This window comes from Onychostoma macrolepis, chromosome 09 (assembly GCF_012432095.1).
Source record: "Onychostoma macrolepis isolate SWU-2019 chromosome 09, ASM1243209v1, whole genome shotgun sequence".
NCBI classification, from domain to species: domain Eukaryota; kingdom Metazoa; phylum Chordata; class Actinopteri; order Cypriniformes; family Cyprinidae; genus Onychostoma; species Onychostoma macrolepis.
The window spans coordinates 24,259,667-24,267,238 of record NC_081163.1 but is presented as its reverse complement, the minus strand read 5'-3'; the positions used below and the strand labels follow the sequence as shown (position 1 = coordinate 24,267,238).

Genomic DNA, 7,572 nt, shown 5'->3' with positions numbered 1-7,572 from the left:
AATTCGGCAGCGCTGCCAAAATCATACCCCCCCCCCCATTATTAAATGCTTATTATTGAATCCTAACACTTGTGCTTTTTTGCAGGTATTCTACAGGATGAGATGTGTCTCCAGAATGAGCTTTATGCGTCTCTGACCCAGCAAACTCTATATCATTATCAATTCGGCCAAAATATGCTGTCAAATATGATGTATTTTATGTAAATTATATTCTGTTCTGCTGTATGAAGTATACATGCGCATACATTCATGTACACACTATCTGTGTATTTTATTGTACTGTGTAATAGGCTCAGTGTACTGCTCTTTTTGTTTCTGTGTTCTGGAAAGCTCTTTCTGTTACAACAAATTATTTTTTAATGCAAACATATTGTCAGCAAAGGTCTTTCTGCTACCTCTGACTATACACTATAGTGTCCTGATGACCCTGTGCCTTTAGGTACATTTGTATATATTTTAACTATTTAGAACTGATTTCAGACAAGCACTATTTTCATTTTTCCACTAACACGGTCCTTCACAGACCCATATACACAACCCCGATTCATGTCATGGAACTGATCTTTTGCCAGTAATCCTAATCAGTGTACTTTTAGTACCAATTTTTCATCTATTTTTGTAATGATTGTAATGTTCTGTTGTGAATAACACGAGATGGGAAAATCATTAGGTGTTTTTATTAACAGTTTACATAGTGTTACATTAACGGTATTACAGTAGTAGTATTAAAATGACATGGAAATTACAATAAGCAAACAATGTTTTAAAATAAAACTGTAAAAGAAATAAAACTTAACACTTACATTACATAAAATAAATGATCGCTGTAAATCGACATGTGAGTGTAAGATTCAAGATTCAAGATTCACAAACGGGGCAGATGTAACTTCAGTGTTTTCTTGAGCGTTGGACACAGTTGTAATGGAACCAACATGGGCAAACATCACAGCCAATCTAAACATGTTGACAAACAAATTTTGAAGTCAAGCATAGGTATTTCTGTAATTCATTAAAAAAAATACTTAAATGAACATTTTCACCTTCAATTAATATGGAAATGGAATAAAAGAAAACATTGTTTTTAGAATGCTTACCCAGTTAGTCAATTTTTGACCACTGCTTCTTTCCCCACATAGATGGCACAGGTTCTTAACGTTAGCTAGTCAAATATCATGCCAAGGCAGACTAAACAGAGTTATCATAAGACAAGTTCTTAAAACATCACAAGTATACTTATAAGCAAATAAATCACATTTTTACAAACACTGATAAATGTTTAGGGTACCAAAGAATGAATTAATATTTGAAATATTTTAATTTGAAACAAGCACTAGTCTCTAAAACTTACCAGTGTTCTACAGGAGACAAGCAGCTATAGTCATTCTTAGGGCAGCCACACTTTTTTCAGATGTGGAAAACTGAAGCGGCTCATCATTTAAGAAGCATTCTGCAAACTAAAAAAGAACAGTGATTATGTATGCCTAATTGAAAATTATATGGTTGTAATGTAAACAATGTGCTATTACAATAATTTACAACAATGTGTTCCTATATAATAAAAAATAGTTGTGTTGCAATACATGTTGTATTGTATGTTTAGTGGACAGCAGGCTGAATGTCTTTCCTCCAAATTACCTGGTTAGCTAAATTCAATTTAAATGATCCAACACATTGTCAACAGCTTTTGTAACAAAAAAAACAAAAACAAAAAAAATGTAACAGGGATTGCCAAGGGGTTGTCAAATTTGTTCAAATTAGTTATCCGTAAAATGACAATTTTATCTTTATTTGCATATTTCTCTTTATTTATATATTTTTTTATTTTCTGTTGATGGTGTCTGTGTGAAGGCTGTCCTTCTTTATTAAAATACAAATGAGAGAATCCTAAACAATCATGTCACTATTGGTCACTACGAGAAAGCCCCCCATACCCCATACCCTTTGTGATATCAGTTGTATTACAGTAATACCTGTTTTAATGAGCGCAGGTGGTGCTTGGTAGCACATGGCACTGAGGAAGGGTTAATAACCGAAAATGTTCTGTACCTTTTTGCAAATATTTCTGTGACCTCTGAGCAATAAATGAAATAAGCCTTTTTGGCTGAATCTGGACGAGTCTGCATCTCTTTCATCTTTCTGTGAAGATCACTAAATAATTTCAATCTGTGTTAATCACATTTATATTGCAGTTTGCAAAAAGGTGTGTACTAACCTTGACCTTTGCCCTTTTATATTGCCAGATGTTGCTCATTTCATACGAATCAATGCACATAGCCTTTTTTGTTGAATGCTTATTGTATTTTTGTACCAAATGGTACATGTAAGCATTCATGACCTGAGAGGAATAAATTAACACATATTAGTTTCCCATAAGAAAAAATATTCACAGAGTTGAGCTGTTTAATGATGTTTAATGTTCCTCTAGATCAGGGGTCTTCAACTAAAACGGCTCGAGGTCCAGTAATGAACCCTCCCCACCAGCCGAGGTCCGAACAATTATATATAAAAAACAATCGATGGTTTTTGCCAGGCCAGGGTATCTGCAGGATATTTAAGCTTAAATTCAAGACTTTTAAAGACCTTTTTTTTTTAAGACCTGCACAAAAAAATAAAAAATTAAATGACTGTAAAAAGCACGATTTACTGTTCAGATGCAGGTTTTCACAAAAACAATCAAGTATTATATTAATTAAATAACATTAAAATATATTTTACTGCCTTAATTGTTTACATTTTATAACACATCTTCTTGTTGATCCACCAGTTCACATTTACAACTCTGAGTGTTTGCTTAAAAACATGGATTGATTTTCACATTGGCCTTTGACAACAGCAGACTGCACGGGCTGATTGAAAATGGAAAATCATTCTCTTCCAGCAGGTGGTGCTTTGGGAATGGCAGTACACAAAGCCCAAGAGACAGACTCCACAAAGCAGCGAAGCAGATAACTTTGAAACGTGCAGCGCTCATATTTATTCAAAGAATAGCGCAATTCTTGTCTTTCAGTCCCCACATTTATCACCTCCTGAAATCATAATTAAGACTTTCTTGTAACATTTAAGATTTTTAAGGACCCGTCAACTTTCCTATTTTTTGAAAATGCCATTGATTTTCACCCACTGAAAGTTTCATCTGTCTGTGCGCAGCGTGCTGCTCTCTGCTCTCATCACTGCACACACTACCGCACCCAAACGCCTCTAGAGCTGACCTTGATCTGCTAGATATAAATTTGATGTACTAGAAATTAGCATTTGGTGTTTATTTCATTATGTCAAAAGCCTTCATGGATTCGGACCGGAGTCCGCTACCATAAAGACTACAAAAGCTGCGCCAGTTGAAATAGAAGCTAGATATGTAGGTCTGGGTCCAGATGGAACGGCTTCTGCGTCCGGACCCGGACCGCGGTCTGCCTGTTAGTGACCTATGTGTAAACCCTGCTCTCAGGTTAGTGTAACCGATAACTAATTGAATTAGCTATGAATTGGATTTGGGCTAATATCAGAAACTCTAGGTACGACTATGGAGCCTGAAATATTAAAAGGTCAGCAGAGAACAGATAACACAAAACAGGTAAGTTTGAGAAATGTATTATACAAAATTAAAGACAATTACATACATTCCCTGCCTACCTAAGCCGGCTTCCTGAGTGCTCAAGCGCACAATAAAAAACCCCAAAATAAACAAACTCAAACAAAGAAAGAGTCCATGAAAGTTCGTGGTGTGTGTGTGTGTTTTTCCTGGAGTATGTACGGTATGTTCTTTTCACTACCCGGGTAGGTTTATGTGTGTTCTTATCTGTTTTTTTCAAATGGAGGCACGGGATGATGATGGTTCCAAAGATGCCACGGCTGGCCACACCAGGCTCTTGGTCCGTTCTCTGACTTCTGCGGTTGGCTCGCCACTGACCACCAGGGTCAGATTCAGATGATCTATCCCTCTCTTAAAACCAATCTATACATACAGTACAGAATGCATTAGTTACTATTGCCTCATTTCTGTTCAAATCCGATCAATTTATCTCCATTCAAATGTCAGATCAAATATAACCAATTGTAAAGGATATTAATACTCTAATCATTATGTAAATGAATAGGTACACATCACACCACATAACATAGGTCAGTTCAATGAACATCAATCAATCATGTACTTCCATCTCACAGTATAGAAATAAAATCATGAGATTTCTGAAACAAGATATTTATGTTTTAAACTTTTAAATCTATTTATGCATCTTAATAACATTTTAAACATCAAATTTTAATATATTTATTCTTTTTAACAATTAAGATGAACTTCTGTTCCTCATATACATATCAAACATGTATATTGGCAATTAAATGAACTAAATCACCTTTATTTTACAAATGACAACAAGAGGATAAATATTCCCTCAATCAAATGACTTCTAAGTCAACAGAACAGAGTATAAAGTCACATTTAGCAGCGTGAATACTATAAAATATCTCCTACAGTGGTGACTAGCTTAACTGAGGTAGCAGCAGAGCTCAAATCTAAACACATTCACATTTAAGTGTTAAAGATTAGCACGCGGCTAGCGCGATTAGCGATCTTTTATTAGCATCTTAAACAACATAAAACAATCTGAATCTGTGTCTATATGGTATCAACCAGCAAGAATCAGTGTCACAACTCCGATTGGTTTTAGATTAACTGGTATTTTGCGCCATAACGGAGCTAAAAGTCAGCATAACACTCGCATTAGTATTATCATCCTTACCGGAGGTATCTTGAGGAGCTCGCAGTGTCAACGCGGCTTAAAAGTTTTCCATAGTTGTTCTCTCAAAGCTTTCAACCAGTCCTTGATGCTTTCTAGCAGCGTCTTCACCGGAGGAAAGGTGTTTTTATTTTCTTATTTAGAACATTTCCTGGGGTGTATGCGCCACCCTCAGGCAGAGTAGAGAATTGCACTCCAGTACCCTTATGTGGGTTACACTCTCCCCTTCAAACTTATGCACGTCCCTGTGCATGGCAATGTTCACACGGTTATAACCGGAGGGGACAGAACAGGGGAATGAGTTGGCGCATCACTCTCACTTATAATGTCGTTCCACACAGTAGTCAGCCCTTGAAAGAGTGACTTCACCACTGTGACTAAGGGGGTTCCCAGTTCAGTGTAATCCAGCCGCCTAGGTGGCTGACGATTCCTCTCAGATCTCCTGACTAGGTCATCAGTATGTGCTTGTTCCTCCGTCTCCTTAATCTCCTCTTCTCCTTCATTTTCATAGACATTTGTCTCATCACATTCTGGCATATCGGAGGGGACTGGAAGTTGTTCAGGACAGTCCTCATCCGAGCCTTCCACAAGATCATCACTGTCAGGTAAGTTTGTCTCTCTTTCCACAGGTTCATTTCCAGGTAAGTTCAGGTCCAGTGTTACTCGGTTGACTGGAGTAACATCAGGTAGGCTACTCACATTATCTGGAACATCATCAGTCACCTTGTTGAGGTCTGTCATCAGATTCTCTTTAGAATGGCTTGGACCATGGTGTCTTGGAACATCTCGCGAGACAATATATCTGGTTACCTCTTGAACTGGTTCTCCTTGGGACCAGGTAACAGGAATAATATCATCCTCATCTGAGGACTGATCAACTTCTCTTGGGTCACTGCGAATGTTCTGGCGTGTCTTGCGGCGCCGAGTGGTTTGGGTTGCTCTTCTGGTGTTACATGGAGGAACCCACATGGGAGCAAGAGGTCTCGATGCAACGTGCGCCAGGGCCTTCTCCGGTCTCTGGTTTTACTGTATAAACGGGAGGTCTCCAGCTTTCCTCACTACCACATGGACAGTGGACTCCCATTTATCAGCGAGCTTGTGCTTTCCACGAATCACGTACATTCCTGACAAGTACTCGGTCTCCAATGTCCAGAGCAGAAGGAGTCACACGCTTGTCAAACCTCGTTTTGTTCTTTTCAGCTACCTTGGCAGCACTCCTTGTAGCTATTTTGTAGCTCTCCTCGAGGTGGGATTTGAGGTGCTTTACATACTGGGAGTGTGACTTCTGTTGCTCTTCTTTGACAGGTAAGCGAATGCAAGGTCAACCGGCAGGCGTGGCTGGCGTCCGAACATTAACTCATACGGTGTGAACCCAGTCACTTCACTCCTGGTACAATTGTACGCGTGGACCAAAGGTTTTACTGAAGTCCTTCCAGTGTGACTTATCCTGGTTTTCCAGAGTACCAAGCATGTCTAACAGAGTGCGGTTAAAACGTTTCACCGGGTTGCCCCTAGGGTGGTATGGAGTTGTTCGAATTTTCTGTATGCCTGCAACTTCACACAGTTGTTTGATTAGTCAGCGACTCAAAATCAGGACCTTGGTCACTGTGCAGTTTCTCTGGAATACCATAATGGACGATGAAATTGTCCCATAAGCATTTTGCAACTGTTTGAGCCTTTTGGTTTGGTGTTGGGATAGCCACTGCGTGCTTTGTGAAGTGATCTGTGATCACGAGAATGTCCTTTGTGTTACTTCTGTCCGGTTCAATGGACAAGAAGTCCATGCAGACCAGTTCAAGCGGTCTTGTTGACATGATGTTCACTAAAGGTGCTGCCCTCTCAGGTAAGGATTTCCTGAGCACACACCTGTTACACTTTTTGACTTTCCTCTCAATGTCAGAGGCCATCCTCGGCCAGTAGAATCTGGCTCTGACCAAGTCCAGCGTGCGGTCTTTTCCCATATGACCCATGTTGTCATGCAGGCTCATTAAGACTGTCTCACGAAGTTCTTCAGGTAAGACTAGCTGGTACTGTATGCAACCTTCTTCTTGGCGTGTTCTATAGAGGATGCCGTTCCGCAGTTCAAGTCTGGTCAACTCTCTCAACAACAGAGGTAGGTCCGGAAGCAAAGCTCTCACAGCGGGTGGTGGTTTCTCGTCACGCTCAATCTGCGAGATGACATGTTTAATGCACTGGTCAGCTCTCTGTTTGTCTCTGAGATCTGCCTCTGATAGGTGCGGGACGATGGGAAGCCCTCCAAGCTCATCTTCCTGCTCAAAGCTGTCAGGTACAGCCTCCCCAGAGATGGCAAGGCTCTCGACGAGGGAGATACTTCCATCACTACCCATTCCATCATTGGCACAATAAATAAGTTGTCTCTCACAGATGGCACGAACGACCCCCTGATCCACAGCCTCAATGTTACCTGGATCTGATAGATGGTGTTGTGTGAACTGGCGGATCCTATCCCACTCTTTTTGAGATGAGGGGTCATCACGCAGGTCGCCATGGGGACGTCGTGATAGTGCGTCAGCATCTCCATTCTGCTTTCCGGGGCGGTACTGAAGCTTAAAGGAGAAGGTAGAAAGAGCAGCTAACCACCTGTAGCTGGTTGCATCGAGTTTGGCTGAGGTAAGTATATACGTGGGGATTGCTGTCGGTGACTACTGTGAACTGATTGCCATAGAGGTAGTCACTGAACTTCTCTGTAACAGACCATTTCAGCGCTAAAAACTCAAGCTTGTGAGCTGGATAACGGGACTCACTACGCGATAACCCTCTGCTCGCGTGAGCGATGACACGCAGCTGTCCCTCCTGCTCCTGATATAAGGCC

General features: G+C 40.3%; 1 long non-coding RNA gene across 1 annotated transcript; it reads right to left on the bottom strand.

Annotated features, from left to right (window-relative positions):
- Positions 1-666: 666 nt before the first annotated feature.
- LOC131547571 (uncharacterized) lies at positions 667-2,397 on the bottom strand. The gene is made up of 4 exons (XR_009272961.1): positions 2,213-2,397; positions 1,349-1,454; positions 1,095-1,185; positions 667-954 (listed from the first exon to the last, which is right to left on the bottom strand). It is a non-coding gene; the product is annotated as an uncharacterized LOC131547571 (long non-coding RNA).
- Between the last annotated feature and the right edge of the window lie 5,175 nt (positions 2,398-7,572).